General features: G+C 39.8%; 1 long non-coding RNA gene across 1 annotated transcript in view; it reads right to left on the bottom strand.

The window, feature by feature from the left end:
* LOC106525222 (uncharacterized) overlaps window positions 1-9,105 on the bottom strand; it is a 35,984-nt gene extending 26,879 nt beyond the window's left edge. The window contains exon 1 of the long non-coding RNA XR_001311091.1: window positions 9,068-9,105. This is a non-coding gene — a long non-coding RNA (uncharacterized LOC106525222). The remainder of the gene's footprint in view (window positions 1-9,067) is intronic.
* Between the last annotated feature and the right edge of the window lie 5,070 nt (window positions 9,106-14,175).

The raw sequence follows: 14,175 nt of genomic DNA, 5'->3' as shown, positions 1-14,175 counted from the left end.
CACACACCACACACACACACACACACACACACACACACACACACACACACACACCACACACAAGTTTGCACAGCTATTCATTTGGGGACATTCCATTGACTTCCGTTACATTTCTACAGCCTAACCCTGATCACAAACCCTAAGGCTAACCTCACAGGTACCTACCTGACCCTAAAACTAACCTAAACTCAATTCACACCTTGGTCCTGAACCCAACCCCCAACCCACCAATGGCATTTAAACCAAATGGGGACTCGACTTTTGTCCCCAAATGTAGGCATTTTGTCTTAAAATTGCCCCCAAATGTCACCAGAAACAAACCCACACACACAAACACACACACACACATACACAGTTTGTCTGACAGGCCTATTAGAGGATGTAACAGTGGTTTTCTCCTCCATGCCTCTGAGGCATTCAAGCATTAAAGCATGTGAAAAATGGAGGTGTGTTCATAATTTAGCATTTAGCTAATTCAGCTGAATATTTGATACATAAAATGTTGTAATAAGATCAGAAAAAATTTTTTTTATGTTTTTATTACTTGGTTATTCAGAAAATTGTTGAACTCTGTCATCAAACTTTTTGTGTGAGTCTTAGTGCCTTAAAAACATGTTACAGATTAGTATGAAATGTGATGCAACTCATACAGGGTTTTTCTGCATCATCTAAACTTATGGCCCTGGCCCTATTCAGTGTTTTGTGAATATGCAGGGAGTTCAGTTTTGCCTACACAAATCATTGTTTCAATGACCCCAAAATGTTACTTTTGGAAACCAGGTTCCAGCGTGAAAAAAATGTTTAAAAAACACACTTGTATTTATATGTGGACAGCCTTAAAGCAAACCTTTGTGAATGATGACATCATAGTCCCACAGCTAATCTAACCTATGACCCCAAGGGTGACAGACACAATAACAATAATAACAGATTACACAGTTGTATTTGTGTTGCATATGGAAGTTGCTTAACTTAGCAAAACCTTTGCAACCTTTATCACTTCAATAAACAATGAAGGCTGCTGAACAATAACATTCATCTTGAAATCTGGGCCTGAAATCCTGCAGTACGACAACTCCCAGTCAATGACAGTTTAATGTGACACAAACAATAAGTTCAACTTTGTCGTCAGTCATCAGTTACAGTTGGAATGTCTGTTCCTCATCTTTTTTCCAGTTTCTGATGTTTTTTTAATTATTATTATTTATGGCAGGGCTACTTATAGGCCTGTGCATGGGTCATTTTCTGTGTTTGTATGGATGAAAACATTTTAGACATGGAACTGTTTTACAATGATGTGTAGAAACAGCAAATAAAAATGTATTTTTTAAAGAGAGTGCTCCTGTTTGGATGGACCTTAATCTGTTAGGATGGATGATTAAAAAGTCAGAACAGGTATGAAAATGTAAAAAAAAATGTCAGCTTGAAACAAGAAATAAACAAACAAAAAAACCCAGAAAACTAAGACCACCTTTTAAAATGAGAAACCTCTAACAGCGTAGGAACACACTGATACATACAACAGGAAAACATTACTCAAACAGTGACAAGTTTATTTCAAAAGGAGCAGAGGGGAGGATGGCAAAAGTAAAATGTAATAATTACAGGAAATCAACTTTCAGTCATGTCAAAGTTTGAGGAGAGTAACACATTTTAATTATGTTTCAGCAAAATGCATCAAGCTGAGTTAATGTTGAAGAAAATGTAAACAGAATTAAAACTGAGTATAAACAGAATTGAGTTGAGACCCTCTTTAATCATTAACTATTGTAAATTTAGGCTAAGTTAAGGTGTATCAGCTAAACATAATCTGTTAGATTCAGTTAAAATAATTTCAATCATACTTCATGCATTCCCACAAAACTCCATGATTTAGCTTCTGCTGGATGTTGTTAAAAATCTAAATTTATTAAGTTATTAAACCATTGTTTGAAGGTTTTACATGACATCTTTAAGTGACAAAACAGCAATAATTTAGTTTGCCTTAGTTCTTATAGAAGATTTGTTCTAATTGCAGGCCATAGACCATGCATTACATTACCTTCCTTTCTAAGAGTTTAAATCAATCAATCAATCAATCAATCAATCAATCAATCAATCAATCAATCAATCAATCAATCACCTTTATTTAACCAGGTAGAGATCGAGATCTCTTTTACAAGGGTGACCTGGTCAAGTGGTTAAAATCAAGTCATTAAAATCATGACACATTGTACACACACATTTGTTCTTCTAGCCACATGTCGACTTTGCACTGACTTCCATTTAGTTGCCAGTCATTTCTACAGTCTAACTCTAAATCCTTACCCTAAGCCTTAACAACCCCACAGTGCATATCTAAGCCCAACCCCAGCCTAAACTCAATGTGCACCTTATTCCTAACCCTAACCCCTGACCCACCAATGGTATTTCCCTGATTGGGGACTGGACTTTTGTCCCCTTACGGAACAGTGGGACCTCACAAGGCTGTATACCAAAAAAAGGGTCAAATTGGTCTCCACCAGGAAACAAACACACACATACACAAACATCCACCTTTTTCCTCTTGGCAGGAGGGGATAATAACATGCTATAGCAGGTTTTTGCCAACCATCATAATTACGAGATTAAATGCTGTGAAAAGGACATAATTTCCATCTTCTATCACATATCTGTATTCGTGGAGGCAACAGATCCAAGAGAGAACCCAGACCTCCCTCTACAGACATTTTCCAGCTTGTCCTGTGGACCCCAAGGTGTATGTAGTCCAGAGAGAATACATAGGCTGTGTCTCAATTCGTGGGCTGAGCACGTAGCCCAGCTGGGCCACGTGGGCCACATCCTCCCTGGGCCAGGTAGGCTGCTCATAATTGCTGCGAAATGAGATGGTCTACCCTTTGCCCGACGTCAGCTCTATGTAAGTTGATAAACTTACTGTACTTTTAAAACCAAATTCTTCCGTCTATAATGAATTTCCAAACTACGCCGACTTGTTAAAAAAAATAAAATCTCCACCGTCTTCATTACTCTGGTTATTTTACTGCCCACACATTGAATCCTGGTATATCCTCAGCTGGTGAGGATACACAGATGCATCCTCGGATTTTGAGAGTTTGCCGTGCATTCCTCGGCTGCATGATGAGAAGTCTTAGAATTGGGACAGTACTCGGCACGGGGTAGTGGCCGACAAATGCGCACTGATGGGGACCAAGCCCATGAATTGAGACACAGCCATAATTTCTCCAGAGAGTCCTGATTCTTCCCTGGGGTATCCTACCAGTGGGACATAACTGCAACGCCTCTAAAGGGAGGCATTCTAATCAGATGAACCACCTCAAGACCCCTTTTGATGTGAAGGAGCAGCGGCTCTACTCCGAGCTCCCCTCAGATGTTAGAACTCCTCCACCTATCTCTGAGGCCGACCCCAACCACTGCACAATGTAGGATAATACCAGTCATTTGTATGCAGGATCTGGCTCTTTTGGTCTTGATCCAAACCTTATACTGTAGGTGAGGGTTGGAAATTGGATGACCAGCAAATCCAGAGTTCAGCCTTTTGACTCACCATGATTGACCAAAGCAAAGGCCTCATTTCAGAGAATGAGGACCTAATCTACAGCGGGTAAAATAAGTATTGAACACGTCACCCTTTTTCTCAGTAAATATATTATATTACTAGAGGTGCTAATGACAAGAAATTTTCACCAGATGTCGGTAACAACCCAAGTGATCCACACATACAAAGAAATCAAACCATAAATGTCCAGAAATGAAGTTATTTGTAATAATGTGGAATGGCACAGGGAAAAAGTATTGAACACATGAAGAAAGGGAGGTGTAAAAAGGCATGGAAAGCCAAGACACCAGCTGAACTCTCTCAGTAATTAGAAAGCAAGCCTGCCCCTTGTCAGTGCAAGTTAATATCAGCTGGTTCAGTCCCAAATGATGRCCAGGTATCACACAAGAACCATCTGATGATGGGTAAAAGTAAAGAGCTCTCGCAAGACCTTCACAACCTTATTGTTGCAAAGCATAATGATGGCATCGGTTACAGAAGAATGTCTAAACTTCTGAAGGTTCCAGTGAGCACTGYTGGGGCCATAATTCAGAAGTGGAAAGAACATTATTTCACCATAAACCGACCACGACCAGGTGCTCCTCACAAGATTTCTGACAGAGGAGTGAAAAGAATTATCAGAAGAGTTGTCCAAGAGCCAAGGACCACTTGTGGAGAGCTTCAGAAAGACCTGGAATTAGCAGGTACGATTGTTTCAAAGAAAACAATAAGTAATGCACTGAACCACCATGGCCTGTATGCACGCTCACCATGCAAGACTCCACTGCTGAAGAAACAGCATGTTGAAGCTCCTTTAAAGTTTGCTGCACAACATTTAAACAAGCCTGTGTAATACTGGGAGAATATAGTCTGGTCAGATGAGACCAACATTGAACTGTTTGGATGCCAGAATACACATCATGTTTGGAGGTCAAATGGCACTGCACATCAGCCCAAAAACACCATACCAACAGTGAAGTTTGGAGGTGGGAACATCATGGTGTGGGGCTGTTTTTCAGCATATGGTACTGGCAAACTTCAAATAATTGAAGGAAGGATGAGTGGAAAAATGTACAGAGACATTCTTGATAAAAATCTGCTTCCATCTACCAGGATGATGAAGATGAAACGTGGCTGGACATTTCAGCAAGACAATGAGCCCAAACACAAAGCCAAGGAAACTCTCAGTTGGTTTCAGAGAAAGAAACTAAAGCTGCTGGAATGGCCCAGCCAATCACCTGACCTGAATCCAACAGAAAATCTATGGAAAGAACTAAAGATCAGAGTTCATAGAAGAGGTCCAAGAAACCTTCAAGATTTGAAGACTGTTTGTGTGGAAGAATGGGCCAAAATCACACCTGAGCAATGCATGCCACTAGTTTCTCCATACAGGAGGCGTCTTGAAGCTGTCATTGACAACAAAGGCTTTTGTACAAAGTATTAGATAAATTTCAGTAAGTGTGTTCAATACTTTTTCCCTGTGCCATTCCACATTATTACAAATAACTTCATTTCTGGACATTTATGGTTTGATTTTTTGTATGTATGGATCACTTGGGTTGTTACCAACATCTGGCGAAAATTTCATGTCATTAGCACCTCTAGTAATATATTTACTGAGAAAAATGTTGTCGTGTTTAATACTTATTTTACCCGCTGTATATATGTAATATGGATGTGGATATGTATATATAAATATATGTATGTATTTGTGTATGTATGTCTATATATGTATGTATGGGTGTATGTATATATTTCAGCAAGTTGTAATTATTATTATGATATACACGTTATTTGTTGCTGTGTTTTTTTTTTCTCCATTTTTACAGGTGTGCAGACAGATGTCGGGTGTGTTGTCATGTGTTTTCTTGGTTTATACATATTTCACATAACTTCTTTAATCTCTCTTTCAATGTTACCCATGACATTTCTCCTTTTTATTCTCTTGCTTTTTCTTCTTCTCATTTATAAAAAAGTCACTGATGATGAAGAAGCTAATTTTCAGTTCTGTTTTCTACTGAAGTGGCTTCTAAAAAAGAGAGAAGGGTCAGCTGTTACTCTGCCTGCGCCACCTAGAGTTCTGGAGGAGTACTTCTCCTCTACAGGTCGGAGGTTGCAGTGCGCACAATGCGCTGCAGTCTCTGTCTGTCTCTGCCTGTGGTCCCAGTGTACCATACAGTGATGGAGGAGGTGATGATGCAGGTGTTAAATGCAGAGCTGAAGTCCACAAATAGGATCCTCGCGTAGGTTCCTGGGGTGTCTAGATGCTGCAAAATGGAGTGAAGGGCCAGGTTAGCAGCGCCGTCTGCAGACCTGTTTCTTCTGAGGAGTTCAAGCTTTTTACTGAAGCTACACACAAGATCCATATTAAGACTCATTTTTATTCTTTGACATTTAAACCAGACTAAGGTACTGTCCTTTTCTCTGCACATAAGGTAAGGTTTGGGTGGTCAGTTAGGTATGAGCAGGATGATTCAAAGGTTTTACTCCAAAAACCTAAAGGTAGGCAGGCAGATGAGAGCACAATGGTCCAATGTAGAAACATGACTGATATAACCATAGCAAACACAAGGATGTGACAATGGCTGAGTGAGAATGAGAAGCTTTGAGATAAATGACCTAATTAGTTTTTCAGATTCTTGGCTTTAAAAGCTACATTTTGATACCTGGATCATTCTGATATCATTATTAAATCCATATATATGACTTAATTTGTCTTGTTGGTTACAATAATACATAAATATTTGGTCTGAGTCCTAATTTGATGTCATTTTAATGAGGAATTTTTGATGTCCTTATAAAGAGGAAACCTCAAGTTATATTTGAAAATTGAGATTTCCCAGCTAAACAGAAACAAATCTTTGCTAGCTAACAGGGAAAATCTCAAAATTTTAAGTTATTTTTCCTCAAAATCAGGTTTTTTTGTTGCTACTGCTCAAAAAAATGCTTCAAAATTTAGTTTTATGATTATATTTCAGACAGTTTATTCAAATGAGACATTGATAAGGCATTTATTCATTATATTTTGACAAAATGCAATTTTTGCAAATGTTTTAATCAAAGCACTATTTCTCCACGTCNAGTGCCCTTGGCGAGCCAAATGGGAGTCACCCACAGGCCACATTTGGTCCGCGGGCCTTGAATTTGTCACATGTGACCTTGTAGATAAGTGACAAGCATATGAACAAAATGTATGACAACTTTCACCCTCAACTGTGAACAATGTTGATCAATAACATTTATAGAACTCAGTTAGTGCTTCAAAATTTAGTTTTATGATTATATTTCAGACAGTTTATTCAAATGAGACATTGATAAGGCATTTATTCATTATATTTTTGACAAAATGCATATTTTGTTAACATTTTAGTTAAAACACTATATTTGTTTATTTCTCCTTATAAAACTTTTGGACTTAATCCTCGTTTCGATGTGATGGGTCACAAATGATTAGTAAACATGATAAAGTGGGTTAATGAGCATAAAAAGGAACTTGAGTGACTGACTACACAAAGATACAAAAATCCAACCACACCGGGAAGAGAAACACGCAGAAAAAAGGCTAAAAGAATCCAAAAAGAAAATAACAATGCACCACAGAAACCCCACAACCATGACTGTGCTGTTTTTAGTTGTGGTCTCTCTTTATTGTTTCTTTTATTTGCGTTTTCCTGCTCCTTTTATGTGTACGGCACTTTGGTCGACTCCTGTTGTTTTGAAATAAATTGTGCGCGACCATGATGCTGTCCTCACCTTGGAGCCACTGCTTTGATGTGAAGTGACAAAGACAAAGCAAGTTGAACTTTTTCAAGTGGGAAAACCGAGAAATTAAATTTTTTTCCCTGAGTTTTTGGGTAGCTTTTCTGATCTGAAACTGAAGGGAGGGTGCTGATTGGTCAGGTTCCTTCTGAGGTTGTGTTGTCATTGTTTCGATTGTTAAGACAGACATGAAGCAGCGAGGAGAAGGGGGAGGTGGTGCAGGGCGGGGTCCTGATCCAGGACTGGAAAACCGAAGGCACGTGAAGGAGGAGCTCATTGTTGGAACGGCAGCTTTGTGGCCATTACTCCACCCACCGGCCCAGCCCCCATCCTCCTGCTGCCCCCTCCCAATGCACACACAGATACGGTTTTCCTATATTTCCCCCCGCAGCCTATCATGTAATAGTAGAAACATATGCGCAGTGGAGAGCTGACGTGTGCTGTGGGTCCACAGGGAGGCTGAGGGATACATGGTGCTTTGAGAAAACTAATAATCCGTTGCTCCTTGTTCTGATGTTTCTCTGCTGTTCAGCTTTTCATTTCTAACACAATGCAAACACTCACCCCTCCGTTACTCTTCTCCACCACTTTGTTCCAAACATAAAAAATGCTCATCCTCATATTTTTAGTCTTTTTTTTCAATCCCTGACCCGCTGTTTTTCTAAATTCATCCATAAGTTCACCTTGTGTTTTATTTTGTCCTGATTTACATTTTCATATATTTCCTTGTGTTGAAACAAGCTTCGCAAAGAGAAAAAAAGGCTGTTTTTCAGGAGAACAAAAGTCCCTGACAGCTGCACACTTCCTTGGCTCTTTCGTTTGAGCAAATTCCATCCCACCCGTTTGCATCACTGCTCCGCCTGCTCATGTTCTCACAGCTCACACATTTTAACTTTTCCTTCACTTTTTTCCTCCTTGCCCTCTTTTCTCAACTCTCCCCTCCTTCTTTTCTCTTTTATTTTACAACCTCTCTTTCGCACTTTCCCACTTTTTTTCTCTTTTGTACAGTCTTTGCTCTATTTTTTTTCTCTCTCCTTTTTTTCCTCTTTATTCTTCAGGCCATCCTGAATGTTTGTTTTGCTTCCTTTTCGGACTTGGACGACAGAATTGTCATTTTGTGTGACCATGATCCAATTTTCTGTTGTCAGCTGAGTTTAAACCAATCAGGATGAAGAGCGGTGAGGCTTGTGCAGAAGCATTTCTCAGGAAGTTGGATGGACAGAGGTATAAAAACAGATCAAGAGCTCATCAATCAAACCTGTCGCAGCTCAGTCTGAAAACGTCTCGTTTTCTTTGAGGTTTGACTCATGAGAGATCATTTTGACTGGGTGGGTGTTCACTCAAAAGGGAGGATGACTCCACAGTCTGGGATAGGAAGCAGACATGTTCTCTGTTTGTTCCAGAGGGGGAAAAATGTAAACAATAAATTTGTACAGACCGTGTGATCCTTTTCTCAAGAGGTTCTCTCGATTAAATCAAAAGCCATAACAAAAAATCCCACTGCCATAACAGGTAGAGGGAAATGGATTGGTTTAAAGGGCCGGTGTTTAGAGATTTTGAGCTTCTTCAGGACCACAACCAGTTTATCTGTATTTATTCAAGTATAATACGTAAAATTTAATCCATAAAATCATCCATGAAGTTGGGGGGTAGTACTATACTCGGATAAATATTTTTACTTATGTATTTTAACTGAAATATCAGCTTCATTCACAAAATGCCTGAGTCCGGAAATGAGACCGTGTCGTAAAAAGCAGTTGAAAACAAGCTTACCTCTGATGCTCCTCCGTGCTTCAGAGCGAGATAATAACAGATCCAGGCAGGTGACATGATGTGAAAAAAGGGGGGGGGGGAGTATTCCTGTACCTTAGTAATGACAACAAACTAATGACATTAGCATGTAACCGGGCCGCTCCTCGAACAACAACAAACACATGTTCGTCTGTAATGGCTGCCGTTCTGAAAAAGTTTGTATCCCTGGAAAATGTTTCCCCACCAGAGGGGGCGCTCGCGAGTAGGAAGTAATCTGCTTTTCCCCCAGAAGATGGTCCAAATCTCATGTGAAGTCTCTGACTTTTGTGTTGGCGCCTCCTGGTGGACTATGTGTAAAATGCCAGAATTCATATGATGCTGCTACAGCAGATATATATTTGTTGTCAAAATATCTTTTAGTACATATGTTGTTAAAATAAAATGAACAGTCCAATGATCATTTTACTGATATGTATTGTATAAAGACTGCAAAGGCTGAAAAATCTTGAAGTCTGTATGAAATTGGAGGTAGTTTGAGGATTAAATTTTTTTATGCTTTTTAAGCTAAAAAAAAAAGGGGGGGTCGTATTATACGTGAGATCGTATTATACATGAATAAATATGGTAATAATGGCCAGTCAAGCCAAAAAATGAGGGTTTTTTGTTTCTGAAAAAATTGTAACTCAAAAGTCAGTTTTGTGTGCAAAGATCTACGATAACCAAATGTTTTGAAATGACTGTTTACTTCTGAACAGATAAAAAGTAATGTAATTACCTCTACTTTAGACTGTTGTTGCAGAGAACATTAAAAGTCTAATGGTGCGTTCACACCGAACGCGATTTCAGCTTCAAAATCGCAGCCAACGCTGAAGTTTGAAGCTTGTGCACTTTGAGGTCAGACGCAGGACATCTGCGCTGCACGGCGACAGCCCCTCCCTCCTCTGTGGGGCTGTTTAATGTCGGACGAGGAAGTGGCTTTGCTTTATTTACAGAGAGCCAGAGCATGTCACGTTCATCAGATAATTAATTCATAATTAATTCACCAGATAATTCAGAGTAGAGGCTCACAGCTCGCTTTCAGGACTATTTTTTTCAGTCGAGTCGCTGCCACGCATTGCTGCGGATCAGGACACGACTGCAGCACTCATTTCAGCTAAAGAGCAGGAGCTCTGTCTGTTTCAGGTCAGTGGACATCATTCAGTAAACTGTCCCATTGGGAAATATGTCGTTACATCACACAGTGGAGTCTCTCTGATTGGTTGACGCTGCGCGTCGAGCTGCAAAAGTTCAGATTTTCTAACTTCAGCGATTTACGCCTCAGCGCGTCGAACGCTCAGATCGTTCAAATCGTTCAAATCGCGCTGCTCTAATCGCGCTTGAGGCGCCGCAGAACTTCCTGACGTTGCTTGAAGCGCCTCCACCATAGACTTTGTATGTAAACCTGCTGCTCCTGACGCTGAAATCGCGTTCGGTGTGAACGCACCATAACAAATCATGTCACCTGCTTCCATCATCTTATAATGAGAAAAGATGGAGCTGAAGCCATTTTTGGTCAAATGTTATAAATTACATTATGTGTTGTGTCATGCAGTATTACAACTCAGTGTTCTGAGTATTTTAAGCTATTTTTACGCTAAACTTTAAATCAATATTGGAAAATTTAACAAAGTTACCGCTACTTATACTGTATGTTGGCTGACTTTAAATCTGCCCTCTGGTTTATGAGTTATTTTGCTGACATACAAATTTGACTCCAGTCAAAAATTCTGTAGATTTTCCAAAATTTCTCATGGAAAATCTTGTGATTTAATCACAGCTGCTAAATTTTAGTTCAGTATCTGTAAAACTGACTGAATTACATCCCATAAACTGAACACTGACAGACTGCATGATATTTTGCACACCACTTTCAAAGTTTGACCAAAAGGCCATGCTTTTTTATATCAAATTTTTTCAGTTTTAAACACCTGAATTGGTTGATGTGCATCCCATATTTCTCTAGGCAATGTTTCTTCTCGATTATCTGAATAAAAAACTACTCAAACATGATTGTTTTCTCTTACATAAAATTTTGTGGTCAAAGATGAAACCGTAACCATAGCATTTATCTCTGATGTTTGAATAACTAATATGATATTTTAGGTTTGAATCTCTGTAAATGGTCCCCCTCGTTAGAGCCTGTGGAAGGTTGAGATTTAAAAACTGAACTACTTTTAGTACCTGGAATCACATAAAGCTCTAAATCACGCTCTTGTGTTGGCTTTTTTCTTATAACCCAGTGCTGAGGCCGTGACCACACAGAATCAAAGTGGCCATCACACTGCCTGTTTTGTTTAGAGCTGCAACATTTGATGGCCTACACTCAATTTAGGTGTCTGGCGATATCAAATTAAATATGATTTATGGGGATGCTGGGCTTGCCCATAGCAGCTCTTTTTAGGTGGGTCTAACCAAACCTTGAGAAAATCACGTGAGAATGTCTTCACACTTGCTATAAAAATATGATGGAAAAGATATCATTATGTGGCAAAAGTCTGTCCGTTTTTACAGTGCTGTCTGAGCTGAGGTGGATGTTAGAGCTCCTTCCTGGCTCCTCTCCTCTCCTGGAATTCAGTTTTGTCTCTAATTTACACTTACCTCATATTGTGATGTACATGATGATTAGATAGTTATATTAGGTGATGTGGGTGTTGCAGGCAGGCTGGAGTTCTCACATGAACATGATCTTTATCTCCTTATAGTACAGACCAAAAGTTTGGACACACCTTCTCATTCAAAGAGTTTTCTTTATTTTCATTTGTAGATTCACACTGAAGGCATCAAAACTATGAATTAACACATGTGGAGTTATAGACTTAACAAAAAAGTGTGAAACAACTGAAAATATGTTTTATATTTAAGTTCTTCAATGCAGCCACCTTTTGCTTTGATTACTGCTTCACACACTCTTGGCATTCTCTTGATGAGCTTCAAGATGTAGTCACCTGAAATGGTTTTCACTTCACAGGTGTGCCCTGTCAGCTTTAATAAGTGGGATTTCTTGCCTTATGAAATGGGCTGGGACCATCAGTTGTGTTGTGCAGAAGGTGGATACAGTACACAGCTGGTAGTCCTACTGAATAGACTGTTAGCTGCTTTTTTCTTGCCTTGATACAAATTCTAAGTAAAGAAATACGAATGGCCATCATTACTTTAAGAAATGAAGGTCAATCAGCCCAAAAAATTGGGAAAACTTTGAAAGTGTCCCCAAGTGCAGTCACAAAAATCATCAAGCGCTACAAAGAAACTGGCTCACATGAAGACCGCCCCAGGAAAGGAAGACCAAGAGTCACCTCTGCTGCAGACAATAAGTTCATCTGAGTCACCGGCCTCAGAAATCACAGGTTAACAGCAGCTCTGATCAGAGAACAGGTCAATGCCACACAGAGTTCTAGCAGCAGACACATCTCTAGAACAACTGTTAACAGGAGACTGTGTGAATCAGGCCTTCATGGTAAAATAGCTGCTAGGAAACCACTGCTAAGGACAGGCAACAAGCAGAAGAGACTTGTTTGGAGTAAAGAACACAAGGAATGGACATTAGACCAGTGGAAATCTGTGCTTTGGTCTGATGAGTCCAAATTTGAGATCTTTGGTTCCAACCACCGTGTCTTTTTGCGACACAGAAAAGATAAACAGATGGACTACATGCCTGGTTCCCACCGTGAAGCATGGAGGAGGAGGTGTGATGGTGTGGGGGTGCTTTGCTGGTGACAATGTTGGGGATTTATTCAAAATTGAAGGCATACTGAACGAGCATGGCTACCACAGCATCTTGCAGCGGCATGCTATTCCATCCAGTTTGTGTTTAGTTGGGCCATCATTTATTTTTCAACAGGACAATGAGCCCAAACACACCTCCAGACTGTGTAAGGGCTATTTGACCAAGAAGGAGAGTGATGGGGTGCTGCCAGATGACCTGACCTCCACAGTCACCAGAACTGAACCCAGTCAAGATGGTTTGGGGAGAGCTGGACCACAGAGTGAAGGCAAAATAGCCAACAAGTGCTAAGCATCTCTGGGAACTCCTTCAAGACTGTTGGAAAAACATTTCAGGTGACTTGAAGCTCATCAAGAGAATGTCAAGAGTGTGTGAAGCAGTAATCAAAGCAAAAGGTGGCTTCATCAGCTTTCTCATAATGATCCACCTTTTACCCACTTCTTTTTTTCAGGATCACAGGGGTCACTGGTGCCCATATCCAGCAGTCACAGTGCAGGACACAAGTCCATGATGCAACAATCAACAGTAAACAATCTTATAATCAAAAATAATCTTGCTAACAATAATTTTAGTTTCTGAAGTGACTTTCATTGCAAAAACCTGTAACAGCCTGAAACAAGACTGGTGCATTTCTTGTGTCCCGACTGCTCAGGTTTTTCATTCGGATACTGACTTTGATGATCCAAGGAACTGAGACAAGTCGCTGGACCCACTCACACATGAAAACCCTTCAGAACTTTCCACTAAAGGATTGTGCGTCACAACCTTTATGGGACTGAACCAGTTCTCCTCAGGGTCCAGAGTGTTGTTTTATTTTAATGCACACATTTTGTTTTGTATTTTTAAAATTCTGACTATATTGGTTCAATACGTTGTTATATTGTTCATCTGATCTGGCCTCATTTATATATTTAAACTTACATTGTGCATTTTTGCTTCAGGTTTCATCAATTATTACTTTGTTTTCAGGGCTGTTAGTGTTTTGGCTTACCTGCAGGGGGAAAAAAAGAAAGAAAAATCACACTTGCTCATCCAAATATTTAACAAACATTTATCTGGACCTATCATAGGTGCAGCTCTCACTTTAAACAACACTAGACAGGCCTTCTAGCCAATCAGAAATCAGCTGGGAGCAGGACTTGGATATCGGCAAAACTTTGATTCAGATCCAGCAGAAGTTGGTGCGGTGCTCAAAATAAATAATTTTCTTTGTTAGAACAAGTTTTAAAAAGAACAGGAAACCATATTGAAGTTGGCAGGTTTTTTAAAAACCAGCTGTCAGAGAAGAAAAACCAGCAGAAGGATGTTTACTGACTCCTCTACCTGAAAGAGACGAGCCACGCAGATGGATGCTAATAAATAGCTGAAC

The sequence above is a fragment of the Austrofundulus limnaeus genome, unplaced genomic scaffold (assembly GCF_001266775.1).
Source record: "Austrofundulus limnaeus strain Quisiro unplaced genomic scaffold, Austrofundulus_limnaeus-1.0 Scaffold218, whole genome shotgun sequence".
NCBI classification, from domain to species: Eukaryota; Metazoa; Chordata; class Actinopteri; order Cyprinodontiformes; family Rivulidae; genus Austrofundulus; species Austrofundulus limnaeus.
Note: the sequence above shows the minus strand (reverse complement) of the source record. Positions and strands in the feature narration are given on the sequence as shown.